Genomic DNA, 27,457 nt, shown 5'->3' on the forward strand with positions numbered 1-27,457 from the left:
CGGAAGCCTACTCAACATTAAATGGATATAGCAGACACTACTAATTATGAGAACATTTTAATATTTACAAGACTTTATTATTCTTGGGGCAGAGAATATAAGCATTCACATTACACATTTTTATGGCAGGACTGAAAACACTTTTATGTTAAAATCAGAAATAAGAACAACACTTTGGGAGAAAAGAAATTAAGAAAAAAATCATAAAACATAATACCTTATTGTACATACAATGGTGCGAAGTTTATGACCTGAACTACGAAGTAATTGTGTATCCAACTCCCTACCTAAATGTGATGGGTTGAAAAGCTTGAGCTTATAGTGGTAAAAGAGATTTTTGGAGCAAGACAAAAATGTGTTAAATGCTACCAAATCTAGTTTTTAAGTCTCTATAACTAGATTTTATGTTATACGGTAGTATAATTTGACAAAGTGATAATAGACTTCAGTGAGAAGAGAACCAAATTATAGTGGCTCTGAATAGAAAATCTCATTTGAAGATTCAACTACTCTCCTGTTTAGCTAGAGTATTATACTTTAATGAGAAACAGGCACTCAGATGCCAATCAGCCAGTCTAGACACTATTTCAATATTGTGTGACCAGATGAGAACTCTAAATTTGATTCTCATGTCCTGCGAATTAATATTCAACATTCATGGTGGAATGGACCTCTGGAAATGTCCCCAGTCCTGCTCCGAGGGAAAGGTAACACGATTTCTGCCTCTGGTCTTTCGCACTCTCACTCACAGATGCCTCGATCCCAATGCATTTCTAAACTTGGAATTCGCTTGCTTAACTTGCATCGGTGGGTCCCCATGACTCCCAAGATGCAGTTTAAAATCCTTCACATTCTCCGCAAAGTCCTTCATCATACGTCCCCACTTAATTCTCACGTTTAACCTTCTATCTGTATACAGAGATGGTACTGAAATATTTAAACTGGTAAAGCAGCGGCATGAAGCTACCAAGAGGGAGCCAGCGCAAGGCCTGCGCTGTGCCAGACATTTTCTTTCTGGATTTGGATCTAGGGTGGCTGGAGGGTTTCTGGATCAGGCTGGAAGTACAAGACGGGCTCAGGGTAAAGACTATCACTCTTTCCTCTCCCAACCTCTTTCTGGATTCTAGTCCCATCAATAATCTAAGTAGCAAGTGTGCTACACAACTCCTCCTGGTCATTGGGATGTTCACACCGCAGTTTCCACTGCCCGAAAACCTCCCCTGTCCCCTAACATTTCCATCTGGCTAGATATCACACACCTTTCGGGTCTCCAAATAAGTGTTACTTGATCTTAATCACATTCTGAATTACATTCTTTTTTCCCAGTTATTTTCTCATATACTGCCCCTGTATTTTGCTGCTACAAAACAAGCTAATCTTAGTACATAGTCTATCTATAGGGGTGTTGAACTCAATCAGAGAAGGGGCCAAAATCTAAAATCCAGCCTAAATCGCGGGCCGAATGGTTTACTGAACAGTCATAAACTGTCTTTGTGATGGAAACGCAGCGGAGTGCAGTGATGACAGCGTGGTGCGGGCCACATTGCAAGGCCTGGCGGGACGGATTTGGCCCGCGGGCCTTGTGTTTGACACATGTGATCTAATAAAAGGGTGATATGCAAATTAACCATCGCTCCGTCACAAAGATGGTGGCACCCAGTCCTCAGAGTCCCACAGTCGGGGAGGGGGTGGGGAGGAAGTGTGCGGCCTGGCGAAATGCTTGCTTCATCACTGCAGCGATGAGGCGAGTGTTCCCCCCGCCCCCCCAGCTGCGGAGGGCCTCTGGGCAGCAAGAATGGAGCCGCCGAGGGAGTGTGAGGGGTGCGCTTGCATCGTCGCCCTGGCGATGAGGCCGCCCTTCTGCACCTGGTGCGGATAGGCCTCTGGCCAGGCCGGGCACTGGATGGGCCTCTGGGCTGTGGAGAGCCTCTGGGCAGTGGGCGCAGAGCAGCCAGGCCCCACAGAGAGCTACTGATTCATGTGCAGGGCTACCAGTCTATAAAAATAAAAGCATCCTATGCTAATCAGACTGGACAGCCGAACGACCTTCTGGACATCCTTCCGGGTGAAGCCGGGGCTGCGAGGGCCGAGGCAAGCTGCCGCGGCTGTGAGGGCCAAGCCCCTTGCCTGAATTTCACGCACAGGGCCTCCAGTTATTCAAATAACTAATATTTAGCCTCATTCTCTGACTTTAAACCAATGTTTATTGTATTGTGGAATTCAAACCACCTGGAATCAGTTAAAAATGCCAGTTCTGGGTCTTCTCTTTAACTAGTTGAACTGATTCTTTTTGCTAAGGCTCAAGCTCCAAGAGTTTAATATTCTTGGCGATTCTTCTGCAAGTTACAATTTGAGAAGTACACTGTGAAGATAGCACTTAAGCACACTTTGTTTACTGCATCCCCAGCATCCAGCACCGAACCATGCACTAGGGATTTGAAACATTGTTGAATGGATGAACGTACATCATTATTAGTTCATTTATATGAGTTTATTTTCAGGTGTTAGTTTGGTAACTTAGATAATAGGTAATAAGCTGGGAATTGAATTATAACTATGTTATAATAAAATGGTTTTTTAAGGAAAACGAAAACATTAAAGCATAGGAATACATTGAGTACAAGTGCTCATTTGGTCTGAAATCTTGAAAATTACTCTACTGATCTACCTGAGATAGGTCTAGATTGGTGCTGTTTCGAGAGAACCTCAATCCACCCCAGAAGTTACATTCTAGTTTTTGTTACAAATGGTCCTTCCCAACCTCAGATCATGCTATATGGATAATACCAACATCTTTTCCCCTTGGCTTAAAGGCCATGGGCCTGTTCCATACCCACAAAGTTCGGTGTTTGAGGAATGGTCCATTCTTAATTTACTTGAAGACTGGAAACCAGGGAGATTAGCTGAAAGCAGGCTTAAGTCATTGCCTTGCTAAATGATACCCGCTCTGTCCCCTTCTGTAACTTCTCTCTAATGACTAGCAAGTAGCTATAGACTCATTTTTGTCACCATCATGCCATATACTCATACTATTTAAGTGTTACAATTATCAAGCACATACTACAGATAGGCAAGATTTTCACCAAAGAAAAAACAAATACATGTTGTGTGTTGTTCCACACTGGGCAACTTTTCATGCTATCAAAGCTATTTATGAAAATTATATCTCAGGTTCTGTTTCCTAAAAGAAAAAAACACCCTAGAATCAGATTTTTTACTATCTCTATGAGCTATATCCACTGACCCTAAGATTATCAACACCATCAGCCCAGTCATTATGATCACATCTTAGAACCACACACCAAGTAGCCGCTGGCCAATGCACCTGGAGTTTAGGGGTTTGCTGAGATTAACCAGATCTACTAGAAAAAGGATAACAACAATATATTTAGTCAACAGTCTAGAGTCACAAATATGCAGAAATCTTGTGTTTTTATTAAATGCCCTTTAATCTGAGGGAAAATAAAACCCTCAGAAATTACAAGTATAGATCCCTGGATTAATGATAGTGCTTCTAGAGAATGTTAAATATAATAATTATTCTGTTAAACTGGAGATAAGGGCTTATTCTTAAACCTCTGATGAGTCTGGCTACTACTTTTCCCCTCTAGCATTTAGAATCTTACATCCCAAGCCAAATAAATACCTTCTATTGTGGTGATAGCAATCCTTTCCCTGGGAAAGAAGGCATTCCCTCGTTTCTTGGCAGAAATAAAACGTGTATGCTATATTGCAATAATCACTGGTGATGAATCCTTCAGTTACAGGGTTTTTCCTGCTTCAAGTTCCCTTTTGGGCAGATGCCAGTGAATAAGCTCTAATGACCTTGGCCAGTGTTGCATAGTTGGTTGGGCATTGCCCCATGCACCAAAATGGTTGCCAGTTCGATTCCCGGCCAGGGAACATTCCTCGGTTGTGGGCTCAATTCCCAGTTTGGGGCATGCAGAAGCAGTGGTCAATGTTTGGCTCTCGCATCAATGTTTCTCTCCCCCTCTCCCCTCCTCTCTCTCTAAAAAATAAATTTAAAAAAATAATAAGCTCTAATTTGTTGGTCAGTATTAATCTGTGCCTTCCCACGTGTTCCTCCTCCTCCTCCTCTACCTCCTTCTCTTCCTTTTCTTCTTCATCTTTTTTGTTTCTATTTACTAATGTATTTTATATTTTCTTCCCTTATTAAGTCCTCAGTGTGTTAGATTTCTCTGGTTCCTGTTGGTACTCAAATGGATGATTTCAAACTTCTGTAGGCTCTCAAGTCTAAGTAAGTTAATAAAGTTAAAAAAATGTGAGTGGAAATAAAGCATTATAAATTTAAAGTACTATACTAATGGTGATTGGTGTCTTCATTACATTTTGGAAATGACTTTTTTATGCCTATAAATTGATACATGTCAAATAAGACAGCATCAAGTCTTTAATCAATTAAATTTTGGGGTAAAAAGATCTATATTTGCATTTCATAGGATGTTTTAAGTTTTAGTTAAGTTTTGAAGTTCAGTTAAGTTTCTGTATCAAGGCTTTATAAAATATAACTTAGCCCTGTCTGGTGGCATAGCAAAAGGTTGAGGGTTCCATCTTCATTCAAGGAACTCATCGGAGGCAACCAGTCAATGTTGCTCTCTCTCCACACCCCCTTTTTCTATCTCTAAAAAATCAATAAACATATTCCTGGGTGAGGATTTTTAAAATGTTACTTATTTTGAAATATATAGCCATAGTCTTTTGCAGATAAATCCATAAGTAGATTAAATGTATTTTTTTCATTCAGTAAACGTAGAGTACTTATGTATCCAGGTGTAAAGATGTGGAGTTTTTCTACTTCTGGGCATGTCGATGTTAAAATTATAGAATATCTATTAAATATAAAACCCTAAGATGCAAATAGACCAAACACAGAACAACTGAACAACTGGTCGCTATGGCATGTGCTGACTACCAGGTGGTGTGCATAGAACACAGTGAGCGCAGGTGAACAGGGGCCCCAGACCAATGTGGGGAGCCAGTCGCTGTCATTGGGGCAAGCCTCCGGTCGTTGCTGAAAATACTTTGCTTCTGCATGTTGTGGTCCCAGCGGTCGCACCTGCTGCTGGCGCTGGCCTTGCTCGCACCCACTGCTGGTGCTGAAGCCACTGCTGGAACCTGCTGCTGGCACCCAGCACCAGCCCCTATTGCTTGGCTCTGTCAGCGGGTGTGAGCAGAGGCTGCTGGCCCCAATCACTCCTCAGGCTTTCTCCACCTCCCCCTGCTCCTGAGAGGTGGCCAAGGCCAGCAGCCACCTCTTGCACCAACTGACAGCACTGGTCCCAATTGTTCCACGCTGTCAGCGGGTACAAGAGGGGCTGGTGCCATCAGCACATGGGAATGGCAGTGGCAGGAATGGGGTTGCCGACAGAGAGGGGACCGGGACACAGTGGGAGAGGCTGGGCAGGGGTGTGGAGAATGGGCTGAGACTCGCCCTTATGCCCACAGCAGCCTCGTGGCCCACAGTTCCTTTCAAGGTGCACGAATTTGTGCACTGGGCCCCTAGTTAGATTATAAAGAACTTTAGAGTCCTATTGTCTAAATGAGAGTTTCACAAATGTATGTGAGAAACGTAAGAGTTTGGCCAACTAAGAAGTAGCAGAAATGAGATGAGAAGCCGACTCCTGACACGCAGTGATATATACTCATATTATAGAACTCTCAAGATTGTCTATAGCCTACATCACTCATAGAGAATATGCATACTAAAGCTACTAAGGTTTCAAGACAAGTAACATGTAATTATTTTATTACTAGAGATTGCCAACTGTCAGCATCTTTTCAAGCAATAGATTCGCTTGGATGTTGTACTAGTATACAGTATTTCCGTTTTAAAGCTGCAAATGAACAAACAAACTATCTCACTTTCATATAGAGGAAAGTTGCCAGTAAAATAGATGATTTAAATCTTTTTATTTAGTTGACAGAGATGTGCTTCTTTTTATAAAAGGATGTGCTCCTCTTGACAAAAGTAAAGCCGACAGCAGGCCTTATTCAAAATAAGGTGCAGCTGACCCTTGAGTATCACAGTTGTTAGGGTTGCTAACACACTTGAAGTCAACAATCCAAGTATAACTTTAGACTCTTCCCAAACTCAACTACCCTCTGTATGCATGAAAGATTGGTTTCAGGGCCCCGCGGGGGTACCACAATCCATGGATGCTCAAGTCCCCTCTATACAATGATATAAAGCAATGAATACAGTAGCCCCCGGGACTTCCAACAGCAAATGGTAAAGCACGGTATTTACTGAAAAAGATTCACATAGAAATAGACCTGCACAGTTAAAACCTGTGTTGTTAAAGTATCAACTTTATATTTTAACTGAATTTGTAACAACATGTCCTTAACTATTGGGCATGTGAATTAAGATAGACTTTCCTTTTTATTGTTGTAAAGATTTGTCCTTGGCAAAACTGATATATGCTGTTGGGGTGAGGAATTTTACATCTATCTTATTAAGGACTCATACAAATAGAAAAGATTTTTTTCCTGTGGCTTCTAAAGGAAGAGTCCAAGATGGGGAAGATATATTAACCCACAAAGTTTTCAGTTGGAGAAGTTTATATTTGATGATAGTCAAAATGCCAAAAATATTGCAGAAAAAGGTCACAATAATTTTGAATACATTTTTACTTGTAATATTTTTTCTAAATATTTTAGTTATATTAAACAATATCTGGGAGATGTTTTGATGACAATATTATGACTAGCAGAAAAGAGTTCATCTACCCCTACATTTACATAACTTTAATGATGAAAAGAAAGCTATCGTGTTACTATATGAATATTTCATCACCATTGCAGAACTACAAAATACTATCTCTATTTCATTGCTCCACATTTTACATGTTAATTTTATGTGTTATATTAATGAAGGACATTGATGTTCATTTTGAATGACTGTAAGTCGTTTCAAAAATTTTTAAATTCAACATACACTTACCTGGATGCCTCAATGTGGTGGTGATTGAAAGAAATAGAAAAGAATCTCTAGGCTTATTTATAAATATAAAAATTGAAATGCCTATTTTATATAGTCATATGACTTCAAGTGCTGTAATAGTTCATGCTTGTGTTTATTTACACTCAAGATGTTAATACATGTTTTACTCAGAGGACACCCCATTAAATCACGGGGTTTGAGCGTGATTCTGACATGGCTATTGTAAAATTCAACTTAAAAACAAATCAGACATTACCTTTAAAGTGAATGAAATCTTTGATTAATTAATATTCTTGGCTTTAGTCATTTCTTATATCTGTAATCTAGTGAAAGGCAAAGTATTTTTGAGACTCACGATGTCAAGAGAAGGGCACCCACTGTTAATTTATACCTGTCATGACTTAATGTGTTACTGGAGACTGCCAAGTGTGAGAAAGCTCCTTTGATAAGAAATCATAAAATGGACACTCATGCCCCCTTGGGAAGTCATTCTTGGCTTTCCAGTATATGTGAGCAGAGGTTTGGAGGATGGTCCCAGAGGCTGCATGACTTCTTTTTATAGTAGTTAAAGAGGGAAAATTTGGCTATTGAATATCATCACTTACTTATCAAAATTGACATTTTCCTTGAAATAAGAATAAAGCAGCACATAATTTTCATATATTAAATTTTATTAATGCTTAAGAAAATAACAAAATTACATATATTTTTATATTGGTTGGACAAATGCCAAATTAGATAAGAATTAGTTTTTGTTTTGTTTTTTTACATTTTGGTCTTCTTATTAACAATAATTCAATAATAAGATAAACTCTATTGATTAGTACCACTTTGGTAAATTTTATAATTACCTAACCAATTATATTTGATTGCTTTAATACAAAAATTTTCATATGAGCATAGAGTGATGTAAATATTTATTGTAACATAATATAGTACATTCTAATATTATCCTATATAATAAAAGGTAATATGCAAACTGACTGTCACTCCACCACACAAGATGACCACCCCCATGTGGACACAAGATGACCACCACAAGATGGCCAGCAGGGAAGGGCAGTTGGGGGCTATCAGGTCTGCAGGGTAGGGCAGTTGGGGGGAGGAGGCCAGGTCAGCAGGGGAGGATAGTTAGGAGTGACCAGGCCTGCAGGGGAGGGCAGTTTTTTGGGGGGAAGGCATACAATGGAGGGCAGTTGGGGGGGACCAGGCCAGGGGAGAGCAATTAGGGGCAATTGGGCCAGCAGGGGAGAGCAGTTGGAGGCGACCAGGCTGGCAAGGGAGGAAAGTTAGGGTTGACTGGGCCAGAAGGGGAGGACAGTTGGAAGTGACCAGGACTGCAAGGGAGGGCCATTGGATGTGATCAAGCCCATAAGGGAGAGCAGTTAGTGGTGACCAGGCCAGCAGAGAAGGGAAATTGGGGGTGACTGGGCATGCAGATAAAGCAGTTGGGGGGGACCAAGCATACAAGGGAGGGCAGTTAGGGTTGACCAGGTCAGCAGAAGAGCAGTTAGGCATTGCTCAGGCTGGCAGGGGAGTGGTTAGGGGTGATCAGGCTGGCAGGCAGAAGTGGTTAGGGACAATTAGGCAGGCAGGCAGATAAGTGGTTGGGAGCCAGCAGTCCTGATTGTGAAAGGGATGTCCAACTGCCTGGTGGGATTGGGCCTAAATGGACAGTCAGACATCCCTTGAGGGGTCCCAGATTGGAGAGGGTGCAGGCTGGGCTGAGTCACACATGCTCTCTCTCTCACACACACACACACACACACACACACACACACTGTGCACAAATTTTGTGCACCAGGCCTCTAGAATAACATAACACAATATAATGTAATATATTATGTAGTGGTAGGTTTGTAGATAATATATCTTTTGAGTTTTACAAAAGTCATAGTAACTATCAAAGTGCTTCAAAATACTATTTCCTATACGAATAATTTTTACAATATTTTTGAACTGTCTCTGCCTATACAACGTGTTTTGTCAGTTTTTTTGTGTGTGCTAATTTTTACTTTTCAGTTATTCGCTTTAAATCACAGCAGTTTTTTCACGATGCTTATATTCTCTTGAGTACATATATGTATTTAGATGGAAACCTTCCACAGTGATTTAAATACAAAACAATACATAAAAGAACTATTTCACAGTCCTATAAGAGTGTAACTTTTAGATTAATTTAAAAAGAGTACTCTATAATAGTGCTATGGTGATTGAAAAGTTGCATTTTGTATATCACATAGCTTACCCTGTTCCACACATCTTAGTTCTTTCAAAAATCAAAATCTAAAAATGTCATTAAATTTATAAATCTACTTTACTTCTCATTATTTATAAGCCCAAAGCACACTTTTAATGTGACCTACAAGACTCAGTATTTTTTATTCCTTGAAAAACTTCCTAGTAGTTTTACCTCCACCTCTCCCTCCCAGCCTGCTATGTTCCAGTCTCACTGGCTTGGTGTGGATTTGTTTCTCAAACACTCAGTGCTCCTTTGTGCATTAAGGACTTTCATGCATATTGTTCTTCTGCTAGAAATGTTCTCTGCAGAGCTCTGCTTCCCAAAGATTGAACTTTGTACCTTTAACTTCAAACAATTTTTTATATGATAACTAAAGGTCCTTTTTGCAGGAAACCTTGCATTGTCTTCCAAATTAGTGAGGTATGCTTTATATGCTTGGTAGGTAGTAATTTCTAGTTTTCTTTTTATAGCCAATATCTGTATTTTGTCATTTTTAATTTACTTGGGGGACTATTTGTCTTCTTCTACTCTTTGAAATGCACTTCCTTGGCTAAATCATCAAATATGCAAAAAATCATTAACTTCTCTCTGGGTTCTCCGTATACTCCCATTAGTCCATCCAGTCTATCGCACATTCTCCCATCGCTACATGGCACATTTCTTATACATTATTCATGGGAATGAAAGTTCCTCAAATATTAAAAACGCATCGTGTTCTTGAAGGCAGAAGAGAAATCATAATTCCCCAGATAAGTTAGTCAACTACAGTTCTTTTCACTAGTAAAATTCTTTAAGGATACTCATAAGAAAGAAAAAGAAAAAAACCCCACAAAACTAGGTTATGTTAATTTAAAAAGAATCTTCTCAGCCTTTTCAAATATACTTACCACACAACAGCCCCATCCTGACTCCCTAGTTATAACAAGTGTTGTAGCTTCAATTCGTAGCTTTTTATTTGAAGACTTTGACAACCTAAAAACATATTTTTATTAATGTTATATTAAAATAATCTCCTAACTCCATTCCTATTACATCAGATCCTTAAATATTCATCACAGGTTTTGGTATACAGAAAGCATTGATTTAATACTCCTAAAAATATTTTGTGCATTAATTTTATCATACTTCACAATTTGCTAATAATACAATAACAATTCTGTAAGAATATTTAGCAATTTAAAGTGATCTCTTCTATAAATCATATAGGCAATATGTTACATATTATAATTCAATGCACTATTCCCAGCAGGTTTATTTTAAATATCCTAAACAAAGATGTTTCTTATTATGACATTGGATACATCACAGTACATTTCTCTAGAGATTTCTGAGTGTGTTTTTTTTTTTTATATAGGAGTGCAATAATTTCAGAAAAGTATACCACTTGACTTCAAAATTTTGTAAAGCTGGCAAAAATGTTAGTCTATTTTGGGCAATAACATCTTAGACACAAAATTTATAATAGTTATTTTTGTCTAATACTAATGTGTCTTGGTATGTTAACCCGCAAATCAAGCATAGAGGAGAAAACCACAAGAAATGTGGCTTGTGTCTCAGTTAATAAGCAATCTGTTTTTGATCCTCTGCATCTAAAATTTTTGGCGTGGGTCTATTGCTTTCTGACTTTTAGCTTTGTAACTTTTGTAACCAGGCTTTTGCTTTCTTTTGTTCTGGATCTTGACAAAACTCCTTTCCAGACATTGATGTATTTTTCTGTCTATATCAACCTTTATAATCCAGTTGTCAGTGCTGGCTGCAAAATCTGTTGATATGGAATTTGGTTTAATTATTTCTTTGGACTCATATTTGATTTTGACATTATTGACACTAAAAGGAGGCCTGGAGTGGAGGGGTGGGGGGAAGGGCGAGCGTGGGCTAGAAGGAGTCAATGGTGTATAAAAAGGCAGGCATCTGTAATACTTTCAACAATAAAGATTAAAAAATATATGCTGATTACTCAATCTTTAAAAAGGTACTTGTTTACATTTTTTTAGGGAGCAAAGTATTATGTTAAGTGTGGACATTATACCAATTATCTTTTTATCAGCAAAAAGAAAAATGTTCATTTTTGTCTTAATACAAATTAAATTACTATCCTGGTTCCAGGTGGACAGAAATAATTATTGATATCTATCTGACTTTTGTGTGCATCTGACTCTTTTTTTTCTTCCAAATTAAATGTGGAAATGAAAGCTTTGCTCTCAAGGGTTTATTTTTCCTCTTAAAATAAATGACATGAATTACTTCCCCTTTCAGAATTATCTTTCTCCAAGTGTTGCTGATGGCTTCTTTTTAAAATGCTTTGCATTAGCAAGTGCCATCCAGATGAAAAGCCCATTTCGACTTGACATTAATTTTACACTCAGTGCATAATACTCGACCTTGTCATCAGGTCAACTACAAACTGCCACACTGAAATGCAATTTTTCTACTACATTCCTATTTGCCCTTCTCTTATTTGTACCCTGGGGTGTACAGGTGCCCTCTAGTGCCATCTCTGTCCCTTTTTATATTGCTCTTTTACTCATTAGCTCTCATCCCTAACATACGTTTTGTTTATAAAATGTAAAATAGTTTTTAATATAAATATACTTTTCTTTATCCCCTTATTTCTAAAAAAAACAAAAAAGAAAGAAAAAAAAAAAAAAAATACTAATTTTAGTAGCCAAAACACTCAGGAGTTTTTTATTACAAAGGGCATCCAACTGGTTTTGTTCTGAGAAGCAGGAATGTGGCTTTAAGCAAGTCCCTTTTTTTCTTTTCTGTGATCTTTCAGGATATATTCCTTTTTTATTACTATAACATACTATTTTGAAGCCATCTCTTTATGAACAACTCAATATTTCCTTATGGTTTATGCAAATGCGTTCCTGAACAACCTTTACATTTCTCTGTAATTCTGACAACTTTCTCTCCAAAATTATAGTTAACATTTAATTCTTACAAAAGAACAACTATAAATGTTTTTCTACAGTACAAGTACACCTGCTTTTAAGGGTCCATATGAAGTAATCATGAAAATTTATTCTAAATAATGCTGCTATGAACATAGAGATGCATGTATTCTTTCAAATTGGTGTTTCTGGATTCTTACTATATATTCCCAGAAGTGGGATCACTGGGTCAAAAGATAGTTTCATTTTTAATTTTTTTTAAAGAAACTCCATACTGTTTTCCACAGTCTGCATTCCCGCCAACAGTGCCCTAGGATTCCTTTATCTCCACATCCTCTCCAGCACTCACTGTTTGTTGATTTATTGTAGCCAATAGGCAGGCATTAGGTGATCTGGAAACAGACCAAGTCCCCATTAGTAAATGAGGGGATAAAGAAGATGTGTTACATTTACACAATGGAATATTACTTGGCCATAAAAAGGAAAGAAACCATATCTTTTGTGACAGCATTGATGGACTTGGAGATTATTACGCTAAGTAAAATAAGCCAATCAGAGAAAGACAAGTGCCATGTGATCTCATTTATATGAGGAATCTAATGAACAAAAGCTGATGAGCAACATAGAAGCAGAGGTATGGATTGATAAAAACAGACATGATAGTTTCTAGAGGGGAGGAGGAAATGAGGGATTGGATGAAAGAAGCTGAAGGAATTTGCCAAAATATATATGTATTATAGAACCCATAGACACTGATGAAGTGTGATGATGGCCAGAGGGAAGAGTGGTGGGGGCTGGATGGGAGTGGGCAAAGGTAGAAAAATGGGCAGAACTATAACAGCATCAACAATAAAAATAAAGCTAATAAATAAATACCTGCATAAACATAATAAACATGTATTAAGTTGAAATTATTATAATTGGCATATTGCTAGAAAAAAATGATGAAATCATATTTGCTATAACCAAAGAATTAAACCAAATTGTAAGAATCTATTACTAATACCAACTTTATAATTACTAGTGACCCGGTGCACGAAATTCGTGAATGGAGAGGAAGGGGGTTTCCCGCAGCCCAGCCTGCACCCTCTCCAATTGGCAATTGGACATCCCTCTCGCAATCTAGGATGGATGGCTCCTAACTGCTCACATGCCTGCCTGCCTGATTTCCCCTAACTGTCCTCCCCTGCTGGCCTGATCTTGCCCCTCACTGCCCTCCCCTGCAGGCCTGATCTCACCCTCAAATGCCCTCCCCTGCCAGACAATTTGGTTCTGATTGGTTGGTTTCTATGCCAGTCAGCATCATAAGCTCTACCTCCTAGGCAGCCATTGGCTCCTCACAGTTCACCCAGATTTGGTTCTGCTTGGTTGGTTTTAATTCCAGTCAGCGTCTCTAGGCCTGATCAGAGAGGCAGGGATGATTGGCAGCTCTCCCTCCCCCATGGAGGACCAGAGAGAAACAGAGGCATGGCTGCTGACAAAGCCTGGAGAGAAAGTGGATCAGACCTGCCCCTCTCCAGGCTTCTCTCCAGGCCTGATCCACAGCCCCCTTTGGCAGTCAGTGATGGGTTGCTGCACCCACACCAGGGGCAGTCACCACGGCAACCCTGCACTGACTGCAGGACTGACTTCCAGTGTTAGGTTAGTCGTTATGAACCCTGGGTTTTTATATATTAGGATTCTTTTAAATTAAGTCCAAAAATTATGTGGGTTTTTTTTTTATCATGTTTTTGATTAGTCAATAACCATCTAATTGCCAGACATGATTGCCCAGCTGGTGTGGCTTAGTGGTTGAGCCTCAAAATCAGGAATCAAAAGGTCACCATTTTGATAACTGCACATGTCTGGGTTGCAGGCTTGATCCCCAGTAGACAGCATGCAGTAGCAACTGATCACTGATGTTTCTCTGTCATCAATGTTTCGATCTCTCAATCCCTTTCCCTTCTTCTTTCTCTAAAAATCAACAAACACATATTAATTGCCAGATATGATTAATTAATTGTTCCTCACTTGATAGTCTAGTGCACATGTGTCAAACACAAGGCCCGCGGGCCAAATCCGTCCCGCCAGGCCTTGCAATGTGGCCCGCACCGCGCTGTCATCACTGCACTCCGCTGCGTTTCCATCACAATGACAGTTTATGACTGTTCAGTAAACCATTCGGCCCGCGATTTAGGCTGGATTTTAGATTTTGGCCCCTTCTCTGATTGAGTTCGACACCCCTAGTCTAGTGTATTTTTAGAATAGCATTTTCTTTAGAAAGGTTAATCCATTGAACAGAACACAGATATTTGTAGTACCTGTGTAAATGCATGGTGATAGAGCAAGAAAAAGAGAAGAAAGAAACAGAGGCGGAGAAAGAAGGACAAGGAGAAGAAAAATTAGAAAAGAAGAGCTGAAACCGGTTTGGCTCAATAGATAGAGCATCGGCTTGGGGATTGAAAGGTCCCAGGTTCAATTCCAGTCAAAAGCATGTACCTTGGTTGCGGGCATAACCCCAGTAGGGGGTGTGCAAGAGGCAGCTGATCGATGACTCTCTCTCATCAATGTTTCTAACTCTCTATCTCTCTCCCTTTCTCTCTGTACAAAATCAGTAAAATATATTAATTTAAAAAAATCAGAAAAGAAGAGGAGGAAAGAAGGAGAGAAGGCAAAAGAGAGAGATAGGAAGACAGAGTGGGTGGGCACAGCGAAGCAAGGACAGGCTAGGTGCATGAGGGTGAGCAGGGACACACGGTTTTGTGCCCTGGGTCTCTAGTGTATATATGTTTCTATATCTCTAGGTAGGCTTGGTAAAAATATTCCACTGCTCTTTTACATGCAATATGGAATATTAAAGAGTTATATGTCCTTTTTAAACACTGCAAAACTTCTGCCAATGCCTCTTGGCCTCTCTTTTTGCAATTTCTTGTTCTGTATTACTAGTCTTTATACTACCTTCAAAATGATGGCCCAAAAAGAGATTATAATTCATTGTCGATTCAGTTATCTATTGTCAAGTCAAAGTCATGTTCAAACTGGGTACTTCATTATCTTTAACTTCTTATATATATACCACCCTCAACTATAATATAGTCAACTTCAGTTTCATGAGTCAAATTTATATTGTTCATACTTTCATGTCAGTAAAGAACTATTTAAATTACATTTTTTGACACTTTGGAGTGTGAGAACATTTATTTATACTCACAAAATACAAATGCTCGTTGATTGATCCTAATAATTCTAACATTGCTTTGAGATAATGGTTGTGGTTAGGAACCATACGTTTACTCCTTGAACAGAGCCCACACAAAGTTGTTTTTCTGAACTGATTCCTTTAGTCTCCTAAGTCAACGGAAATGATAACGTACACACTATATTTATATTCTACTTTTAAATGCTCAGAAACTTCTCTATAATTGTCACAGCATTTGTTTTGTAGATCTTTATGATATAAAAATATACCTTAAAAGTTATCATTTGGGGGCTGCAAATTACAGAAAAAGCAAAAACAAACAATAATTCTGGAAGTTGAGCAACCCCAGGCAATGCTAATTCTGTGCTTAATAAGAACATAGCCTCCAGCTCTGTCTTCCTCAGAATGTCAATCCTCAGCAAGTAGCTCCAAGATGGCAGTGCCATTTCAAGGTGTCACAGGCAGAGGAAAGGATCAAGAAGCAGATAAAAGAACATCTGTCTTTTATCTCCTTCAGGAACAAGAAAATCCTTCACCGATTGCTTTCTGTGAACTTTTCTGTACTTCTGAATTGCCGTAATTTTTCTCAAATGTTCTTGCCTAAAACAATCATTCACCAAGAGAAATGAGACTACTGTTTTTGGTTTAAAAAAAAAAAGTTTTATAAGACAGGCAGAACACTGTTGAAAGATACGGCAAATTGGAGACTAAAAATCACATTGAAGTTTTAATAGCAAGAAAGATGTCTAGGAGATGTTTATGAATGCCCAAAACAAAGGCAACTCTGGCAATTTTCCCTTAGGTTCCTTTATTTTTTACTTGAAAACTTTTATATGAAATTTTGCTTACTAAATTCTATCAAATATTAGAAGCTAAGGATGTTTTTCACCCTAGATGACAATGTAAGATTTTTTAAAATCTATATTCCAATTTAAATTCACAATTTTTCCAGTGAGATATAATTAAGATTTATCCAAGGATATTTTGGCTTGCTCTGAATTCTATAGACTTATCAGAACATATCACTTTTAATAAAATGAGGCAAGAATTAATTTCTCTAGTATCTCCCATATATGCCATTATTGAAAAAATTCCTGGTTAAATTTGTATCAATAATCACATGGCTAATGTTACAATAGGCTTGGAATCTGTATATAATGCTCTTGGATAGATGAACTCTTCTGAGTGTGATTATACATAGACGGTGTAAGGAATTTTATTTTTAATGTGAGCATTAATTTTTCTTCATTCAGTTTATCCATCCATAGAAATAATAATAATATATACTAAATAACTGACATGCTTAGTGATACATTACCTTTCTAGGACAACTAATAATATCTGACCTGCTGGCACTCTATATATAATTTTCATTTTACAATAGTCTCCAAAAACTAGGATCAAAGTCCTGCTGCTATCACTAGGAATGTCATCCATATCTTGTAATTTAAATATATTGAAATACTTGCACCGTAATGCCATGGAAAATAATTGTGTGGTTTTTTTCAAGATATTTAGGTATGATGTAGGTGCTAGTCATTGATATTATGCATACTAGTATCTCATACCATGAAAGCATTCTAATAAACCTGAAATTTTATGGCTTACTAGAGTCTTTTTTAACAATACATACTCTGAATAAGACATTAATAGATAGGATGACAATGGGAGATGATGCTAATTTCCTTTTTAAAATAAATTGTGTGCTCATCTAAAATATTTTATGGTTTTAATATAATAGTGCACTTGTGGAATGAGAAAACTAACCAAGAATAAATGTAATTCACAGTGGTGCATTAATTTGTGTCTTATAAAGCACAGCATTATATATTTTACTTTGTGAGCCGTAGAATGAGGATATTTTCCAATTGCCAAAAGCATTATTTTATAATATATCTTAGAAGAAGTGTAGGAAAAGATACTCTTATTTCCCCTTTTCGGTGGTATCATACACATAAAGTGTATATATCTGAAATGTGTAGCTCATGTAACACTACCCGATCAAGACTGTAATTACTATTCAAGAAGGATAGTAATTCCTCATGTCAAGTCCCAATCACAATCATACCCAATTATAAACATTAACCTGACTTCTAACACCAAAGTTTAGCTTTGTCTATTCTTTTTTTTTAAATATATTTTTATTGATTTTTTTACAGAGAGGAAGAGAGAGAAATAGTTAGAAACATCGATGATAGAGAAACATCGATCAGCTGCATCTTGCACATAATATATATATATATATATTATGTGCAAGAGGGGATGTGCCCACAACCAAGGTACATGCCCTTGACCAGAATCGATCCTGGGACCTTTCAGTTTGCAGGTCGATGCTCTATCCACTGAGCCAAACTCATTTCGGCAGCTTTGTCTATTCTTTACTTAATATAAATGCACTCATAAAACATGAACTCTTCTTTTATCTCACTTCATTCGCCAAGACTGAATCTATGAGATTCGTCCACAATGTGAGTATTCCAGTAGTTTGATTTTTTTCATTGCTTTGCAGAATGCCAAGATCGAAAGATATCATAATTTACTCATTCTGCTCTTATTAGACATTTGAGTTATTCCCAGTTTGAAGCTACTAAGAATAAAATTTCTATGATCATTCTTTAACATCTGTTCTGATGCATTTCTATCAAGCAGTGACTAAGGAATATAATTGTTGATTCCAAGCATATTGATGGGTACTGGTATGTTTTAGAAAATACATGGGAGGGAGCACAGAGCGGAGACTAAGCATAGATCTTGCAGTCAGCTCAAAAATCTAATTTGAAGTATTTTGTATTAATCTAAGCTGACCATTGTCATCATTTTCTGGAAATATTTAAAACAAAGAAGAATATGCCAAGTAAGCTTACCCATGGGTTTGATCCAGTCATGGAAGAGCTCAAACTTGGCAGAGTCAACACCTGTCAGTTATGACTTAAGTTTAGTCCGAGTCTGAATGACTTTTGGTTACAAATGAAGGAGCAGAAGGAAATCAATGCAAAGTTTTTTGTGATGTAAAATCCATTTTCCAATTCAGGCTCAGATAATAAGATACTTCAGAAAAGTGTTCCCTTGTATTTTATGCCTTTTTTTTTTTCTTCACAATTTTACTGCCTATGCAGGACTAGCGATGACAGATCATTTTGTGGTCTAAACTCTTGTTTTGTTTTTCATTTAGGTCCAGCCTATGCTAGGAAGAGAGAGATGTAATTTTGAAAATTTATCTTCTGGGCACTGATGAGTTTGCTAAGCCATGTCCTGCATTTTTAGGATAGAAATCAAGATTGTCAATGAGTTAAAAATTAGGTAGCAAGAACATTTCAATCGTTTTTGGAATAGGAGGAAAATCAAAGCTGATATTTCTCATGGATAATTATTTCTTTTTATAGATATTTTTCTTTTTATTCTTGTAATACCACATGAATGGTTCATGTAAGTTTTTGCAACTGAGCAAAAATAACTCTGCCTATGATGCTGTGTTAATTTTCATTATCTTCATTTATCTCCAGGATTTAGAAGATTTGATTATTTCAAATTTTACAGCCTCCAAGATGCTCCCCCAATGATTCCTGCCTCTTGTTATTCATGCCTACATATAGTCTTCTCACATTCTCAACAGTGATGGCAGAAGTGATGGTATGTCACTTCTGAGGTTGCTATAAAAGACTAGAGACTCAGTGCACAAAATTCATGCACTCCCTGGGGAGAGATGGAGGGAGTGTTTCCTAACCCAGCCTGCACCCTCTTGCAGTCCAGGAGCCCTTGGGGGATGACCAATTGATGGCCATCCTTAGTTCTGTCATGGAGGCAGAGAGGCTCCCACCACTGCCACTGTACTTGCCAACCTTGAGCCCGGATTCTGGTTGAGTGGTGCTTCCCCTGTGGGAGCACATTAACCACCAGGGGGTAGGTCCTGCATTGAGTGGGATTGGGCCAAAACCAGCTCTCTGACATCCCCTGAAAGGTCCTGGATTGCAAGAGGGCACAATGCCAGGATAGAAGGAATCCCAACAATGCAAAATTGGGGCCAGGGAGGGGTGAGGGAGGTTAGCCATCAGGAAGGGACTGCAACAGGGCTTTAGGGTATGTCTGGCCCATCTTGCTCAGCCCCGATTGGCCAGACCCCAGAAGCAAGCTAATCTACCAGATGGAGTGTCTGCCTCCTGGTGGTCAGTGCACTCCATAGTGACTGATCCACAGGTCAACTGCCCCCTGGTGGTCTGGTGGTCAGTGCATGTCCTACCAAGCAGTTGAGTGGCCTTAGCATATCATTAGCATATTACACTATGACTTGTTGAACGGATGACTAGACTACCAAACACTTAGCATATTAGGCTTTTATTAAATAAGAGTGCTTTCTATCCTGGGCATTTTTTTTTTTTTCTATTCCCCCTCTCTTGGATCCCTCACTTTGGGGGAAGCTGTGTTGCGAGCTTACAGTGGAGACACATGTGGTGAGGAACTGCAGCCTCTGTCAGCAGCCATGTGAGTGAGCTTGGAAGAGTATCCTGCAGACCCTGTCTGCTGGGGATGGCTGCAGTCCCAGTAACACCGTGAGGCTCTGAGAAATCCTGACCCAGAACCACCCAGGTGAGCCTCGCTTGGATTCCTGACAAACAGAAACTGTATTTGGCAGCCCCTGGGAGGGCATGCCACAAGTGATGTTGTTCAGAGAACATGATTTTAATTGAGTACCACTGTTTACCAGATGTGTGACCCCAGTCAAGATGCCTAAGCACTTTTGAGCTTTTTTCCCCATATATGAAATTAGAATAATATTAACATGCTTTGATGTTGTTCTAAGGATTGAGTCTATACATATATGTACTTCATAAGCATTGAACATTAATAGTTGAAAAAATAAATGATAGTAGCTAACCATTTTCTTAATAATGATTTTATAAATTTTTATTCTCACAGTATTATAGTAGACTCTGTTACTCCAAATCCTCAACAACTTTTGGTATTTTCAGTCTTACTTATTTAGACATTCTGATGGGTGTGAAACATTTGCATATGTTTTTTTTTTTTAACTATTTGATAGCTTACCAGGAAACACATGCTCAATTCCTTTTACCCAGTCTGTCTTTTTCCATTGAGTTATAGTAATATCTCTTGGTGTGGGTGTGATTTTCCTTATCACCTCCCTAAATGATCAAATCTTTGAAAATAGGAAGTTTTTAATGTTAATGAAGCATAATTTATCAGTGTTTTGTTACAGTTATTTTTATTCTGCTCTATTTAATAAATTTACCCATACAAGAAGTTAACATAGAAGTTCCATCACTTTAGCTTTAATATTTAAGTCTATGCACCATCTAATCTTGTGTGGAAGGAGAAATGAGTACAATTATTAAATATTTTTAATCAACGGGTACAGTTAATTAAAAGGAGCATTCTGTCTTTTGGCTTTTAGATGAGAAAGCTTAGGTGCAACTTTCTTGGGTCTTTACAAATGCAGCTTCATCTGACACCAACTATCTCAAACTGTGCTAGTGAAGTTTGATCCCAATGAGCACAATGGGAAGTCACTGCCATGTTGGCCTGACCCCCAAGATCAACCTCAAATCTGTCTTCAAAAAAGATTGGTGATGACATTGCCAAAACAACCGATGATTGGAAGGATTTGAGATTACAGTAAAACTGACTATTCAGAACAGAAAGGCTCAGACTGGGGGAGGAGAGGACCTTTTGCCTCTGTCCTGCTTATCAAAGCCCTCAAAGAATCACCAAGAGAATACACAATGGTGCTGGGGAAATTGGACAGATATACGCAAGAAAATGAAACTAGACCACCAACTTACACCGTACACGAGAATAAACTCATAAAAGACATAAATGTAAGTCATGAAACCATAAAATCCTAAAAGAAACCATAGGCAGCAAAATCTCACACATCGTTTATAGCAATATGTTTGCAGATACATCTTTTAGGGCAAAGAAAACTAAGGAGGAAAAAACACACAAATGGGACTAAATAAAAATAAAAAGCTTCTTCACAGCAAAAGAAACCATCAACAAAATGAAAAGGGAGCCCACTGTATGGGAAAACATATTTGGCGATGATACATCTGATAAAGGTCTAATACTAAAATACATAAGGAACTCATACAACTTAACAAAAGGAAGACAAACAGTCCAATTAAAAAATAGGCAAAGGACCTAAACAGACATTCTCCAAAGGAGATATACAGATGGCCAAGAGACATATGAAAAAAAAAAAAGTTGTCACTAAGCACCTGAGAAATGCAAATTAAAACGACAATGAGGTATAACCTCACACCTGTCAGAATGGCTACCATCAACAAATGAACAAATGACAAGTGCTGGCAAGGATGTGGAGAAAAGGGAATCCTGGAATACTGCTGGTGGGAATGCAGACTGGTGCAGCTACTATGGGGAACATTATGAAGTTTCCTCAAAAAATTAAATATGGAGCTGCCATTTGAATCAGTGATTCCACTTCTAGGAAAATATCCTAAGAAACCTAAAATACCAATCAGAAAGAATGTATGTACCCCTGTGCTCTTAATAGCACAATTTACAATAGCTAAGATCTGGAAACAGCCCAGTGCCTATCAGTAGATGAATGGATAAAAAACCTATGATATATTTACATATTGAATACTATGCAGCTATAAAAAAAAAAAAAAAAGATCTCTTACCTTTGAGACAGCATGAAGGGACCTGGAGAGTATTATGCTAAGTGAAATAAGCCAGTCAGAGAAAGACAAGTATCACAAGACCTCACTTATATGTAGAACCCAATGAAGAAAATAAACTGATGAACAAAATAGATCCAGAGACATAGAAGCATGGGACAGACCATAGAATTTCAAAGGGAAGAAAGAGTTGGGTGGGTGGATGGGAAGAGATTAACCAACAAACTTGTATGCATAACCCACAGACACAGACAATAGGATGGTGGGGCCTGAGGTGGGTGGTGGGGCAGGGTCAATGGGAGAAAAAAGAGGACACGTAATTAATACTGTCAACAACAAAAAAAGATACTTATAAAAATACTTATTTATTAAAAAAAAAAAAAAGATAATCCCACCTGCTATTATAGTTCTGTAGGTCAAAAGTCTTGCATGGGTGTCAAAATGACAGCAGGGCCCTGTTTCTTGTTGGGGGCTCCTAGAAGAAAATACAGATCCTTGATCAATTATGGTCAGAATTCAATTCCTTGCAGCTGTTTGACTAAAACTCCTACTTTCTTATTGGATATAAACTAAGGACCATTCCCAACTTCTAGAGGCTGCCACACTTATCTTGTAGGTTCCTTGTTTGCCCATCAAAACCAGCAATGGTGAGTTCAGTCCTTTTCACATCACATCTTTCTGACTCGCTCCTCTCCTTCTTCTTCCACTTTTAGGCAATCATATGATGAGTTTGGGCCCAACCAGGTAATGCAGAAAATCTCCCTACCTCAGTGTCTTTAGGCTTAATCACCTCTGTAAATCCTTTTTGCCATATTAGCTAAATGGTCTGTAGATGAGGGGTCGGGCATCTTTACCAGTGAGGGAGGTGTTTTTTTGTTGTTGTTGTTGTTTTTGGTTCATTTTATTTTTTTGTCTAACAGGGAAGCAGTAGGTAGGATCATTAAAAAACAAACAAACTTTTATCTGAGACAAATTTTAAAGGATTTTAAGATTTCCCCGAGAAAAGAAATAATAGTTTAGCATGAACCTTTAAGAGAGAGATTTGTGACTTAGAAAAAAAAGAAGTGACAGTTTTGAAAAGATGTCTTCAGTTTAGCAAGTGATGTAGATGTCATGAAAGGCTGAAGAAATTATCAGGAAAATAAATTTCCTATGCCACATCTACACATTTGAGATTTACTAATATTCTAAATGTAGTAGAAAGTCATGGAAGCATTTAAAGTAACAAAACTACAGCATGTGTACATTTTATAAAAATGGCAGCAACCTGGAAAAGAATTTCAAGGATGGTAAAAGCTGAAGAAATAGAGAAAAATTAGGAAGATAAAGTAATAAAGGAGAGGAGAAATGGTATCAGCTGATTCTAGACAAGTGAGGGTAATTATGTTGACCAGGCGAAGGATTCTAATGATATACAGCAAGTGTAAGTGAGAAAACTTGACAACAAATTGGGTGTGGGGAATAAAGTAAATGGGGGAGGAAGAATGAGTTCAAGAATTCTAGCTTTGAAAGTTGGGGCCAGGAGATCTAGTGTGAACTCATGTTCCTTTAAATGTATGCCCCAAGAACTGCAGTAAGCCTAGAAAGGCTTATTTATTCTGTGATATACTGGGCCTCATTGCCCAACACTGAAACTTCAGTTGGAACTGAAAGTTTAAAAACAATATAAAGATGTGGCTCAGTCCTTATAAAATCCATACAATTGCTGCTCCTGATTAACTCTAAATTGACATAAAATATAAATTTTTAATTGACATACAAATTCAGTGTGTCAAGAGTATAAGAATCTTGAAGTTTAAAAACAACAGAATATAGCCCTACCCAGTTTGGCTCAGTGGATAGAGCATCAGCCTGTGGACCAAAGGGTCCCGGGTTCGATTCTGGTCAAGGGTACATACCTTGGTTGCAGGTTTCTCTCTGGCCCAGGCCACGATCTCATGCAGGAGGCAACCAATTGATGTGTTTCTCTCACATCAGTGTTTCTGTCTGTCTTTCCCTCTCTCTTCCACTCGCCCTAGAAATCAATGGGAAAATATCCTTGGATGAGGATTAACCTAAATAGATTTTTTTTTAAGTTATATAGATATATTTCATAACGGAAAAATTAGTTGGAAATTATTTTAAAATATATTTTTCCATCTTCTGCATTTCTAGATGTATTTTAATAGAATAACTGTACTTTAGCCCATGAAGAATCCTCATGATTATCCTTACAAAATAATTCAGATGTTATTTTCCTTTCTGTCACTAATCTCTACTACAAGTAACAAGGGCTCCTTGGAGGATACTTGTATTCATGGCTTTGAAAAGAAAAAAGAAATGAGCTTGGAGTACACTTTTGTCACTGCTTAACATTTAGGATATTTCAAGGATGTCTTTCAAGGAAGACATCTTAAAGGAAGTCACTGGCCAAGCTGTAATAATGAATTTGACAATAAAATATTTAAAATTATTATGGTAATTTAGATACATTTGAGTTCATTAAAATCCATGAGTCCAAAAGAGAAAAGCAATATAAAATACAGAATAATGGATATACTTATATAAGATTAAATGATGGCAATAATAAAAGTCATATCTTTAATTTATTTTCTCATAGAGGATTTTATCATAGATTTACTTATGAAACATATAAGCATATATGTATATACATACTTGCACATAAGTTTTGATAAACAAAAAAGTACAAAAACAAAAATATCCAGAAAAAAATATCTTCAAAAACTTATGAAACATACTAAGAACATGAAGGTTAGAAGTGTGTCCAAATATTTACTCATATTAGTAGCAATACCAAAGGACCAATTAATTAAAAGATCAAACAGTCACTATTTCAAAAACATAAATGTGTCAAATGTTTCAAAAAAAATCTTGTGTAGACATGATTTTTTACTCAAAAAATTTTAAAAGGTCTAAATTGCTTTACACATTTTAAAAAAATACTATTAAGCTATACCTAAGTTTCCAATCAAACCAAGAAATAATTTTAATATATTATACTAGATTACTACATTATTTTTAGGAAAGTTAATGAAATTTCACAATGTAACATTTATATGAAAGACAGACATAAAACCCCATGATATAAAAATTAAAGCTTCATTGCATTAGGAACATTTAAAGGCTCAAGCTAATATTGAATGCCTTAATTTGATATTACCTCCTTGGACTGAGCACCTATATCTTGAGTCTTACCCAATAAATCAACTCTCCAGCAATTATAAATTTATAACTTAAGTGTGCTCTTCTCATTATTAATCTTGAAAGAAAACTAAAGTAAATGTAAAAATACATGACATAATCAATGAAACCCCAAAACTATGGGGAAATAGCAATTAAATGAAGCTGTAAAGATAAGATTCAAACAAGTTTGTTTAAGAAGCATTTGGAACTTTGAATTCCTGTCTTCTTAATTTAGAGTGACTGTGCTCTCCTCAGCATCCGTTTCCCTACATTGGCATTTGGGAAAGGCCTAGGTGTCCAGGTTCTGGTGTCCACAAAATGACGCTAGGATAAGTCCAGTCTCAGTTACTCTATCGAAGTGGTCCGCAAACTGTGGCTCATGAGCCACATGTGGCTCTTTGGCCCCTTGAGTGTGGCTCTTCCACAAAATACCGAGTTCAGGCACACATGTACAGTGCGATTGAAACTTTGTGGTCCATGCGCAGAAGTCGGTTTTCGGCCTGGGGGAGTTTATTTTAAAGAAGTAGTGTTAGAAAACTCACGAGGCCAAAAGAGCCACATGTGGCTCTAGAGCCACGGTTTGCCAACCACTGCTCTATCTAATGGCAGATTTTGTTCCATACAACTTTGCAAAATTATCTAACAGGATCAGTGCATAGGCTATGGCCTCCACGAGTAGACTTTTCACTTCCCTATTTGGATTAGTAATCTAGTTTTGCAGGAGGGTCCTGAGAATTTCATCCCATGTGTGTGGCGAGGTCCCAGATAATTTCAATTTCTCGTACAATGGAAAGCTAGCTCTTTGACCCTTTCATTTTCTCTCTTCACCTTTGCATATTTAAAGACAATTCTCCATAAATGTGCCCCCTGTTTGCCTACAGTGTGAACAGAGCCTCTGGCTACCATTTGGGGGTGAGGGGTGGTGGGGGGCGGGGGGTGGAGCATGGGGAGGGATTATTTGAAAGATAATCCTTCCAGAGCAAATGAGAGGCATACTTGTTGTCCGCTTTAAAGGATTTGGGTTTCTTAAGAAAATGCTTCACCACCTTTTTCATATAATTCAACCCATTGTACGTGGCAAGGTCATTTGTCTCTTTCTTTCATCACACCTTAGAAATATGGTCTTCTAGAACTTGTGGGAGCACTACTACTGAGTGACTAATTACTTTGCCTTTGTCCTAGACAGCGGTCGGCAAACTGCGGCTCCTGAGCCATATGTCGTTCATGAGCCGCGGTTTGCCGCTCTGTTGACTAATGGGTTTGCCGACCACTGCGTAAGGGATTACCCTTACCTAGAAGTTTTGACTTCAGGTTTAAAACATTAGTACAATATTGTAATGTTTTTTAAGTGTTTTTCCCTAAGGCAGTGGTCGTCAAACTCATTAGTCAACAGAGCGGCAAGCCGCAGCTCACCAGCCGCGTGTGGCTCGCGAGCCACGCTTTGCCGACCGCTGTCCTAGGAGGACCATGTCTTTGAACAGCATCCATAAAATTGTAAGAGGCTGACTTTAAAACTTGCACAGATGATGACATTCCAGACCCTTCACAGTACAGTATATGACAGTTTTGGCAATTGGGATGGGATGCTGACACAGCTTTATGGAGAGGAAGGATGAGGCCTGCTGAACCGATTAACAGAATTTCAGGGAAGTCCATGGAAATCAATACTGCTAACACTGACCAAATTACGTTGTTATTCAGTCAATAAATGGTCCTTCACCAGTTGCCTGTTAATGAGGAAGAAGTAAGAGGGTAATTGCAGGCTGAGGACTTGGAAACAGATTGAAAGGCAGCTGCTACCTGATGTGCCCCAGTTATTGCTAACCATCCTTTCAGTGAACTTTGTCATGCCTGTGGCAGTAAGCCTGAGGTCTTTCTGGTTGGGCAGAAATTTCTGATCCCTTTCAGATGAAAGTTACAGGAACATGCACCTACTCTAAGCATAAAACCGTACAATTTGCAACTGCTATGTGCAAAACCAAATGAAACATTAGAACTTTGGGTAGTTGACTTGAAAAGAAAATGAGTATAGTGCTCATTAAAGAATTACTGTATCACCTGCACAATTTTACAGCCCAGCTCCTCCTGTAGTATATATCAAGCCAACCCTAGTCCGTTTGGAGACAGGAAAATATATCAGAGATTTTTGCAATGGGTCCTGGCTGTTACAAAACTGCTGTTAGGCCCTATTGGGGAGAGTTCCCTGACACAGACAAATTCCCTTATGAAGCAATTGATAAGACACTGACTAGGGTTCATGATAAGAGTCTGTTCTCTATTGAGACCTACTGCAATCAAGCTGCGGATCAAGTCTGCATCTCACAGATTGTCATTGTTGAT

The 27,457-nt window shown here is 38.2% G+C and overlaps 1 long non-coding RNA gene across 1 annotated transcript; it reads right to left on the reverse strand.

Annotated features, from left to right (window-relative positions):
• Positions 1-2,895: 2,895 nt before the first annotated feature.
• LOC118729435 lies at positions 2,896-27,177 on the reverse strand. Its single transcript, XR_004991234.1, has 3 exons — positions 27,168-27,177; positions 19,213-19,217; positions 2,896-3,166 (listed from the first exon to the last, which is right to left on the reverse strand). It is a non-coding gene; the product is annotated as an uncharacterized LOC118729435 (long non-coding RNA).
• Between the last annotated feature and the right edge of the window lie 280 nt (positions 27,178-27,457).

This window comes from Pipistrellus kuhlii, unplaced genomic scaffold, assembly GCF_014108245.1.
Source record: "Pipistrellus kuhlii isolate mPipKuh1 unplaced genomic scaffold, mPipKuh1.p scaffold_m20_p_3, whole genome shotgun sequence".
Taxonomy (NCBI): Eukaryota; Metazoa; Chordata; class Mammalia; order Chiroptera; family Vespertilionidae; genus Pipistrellus; species Pipistrellus kuhlii.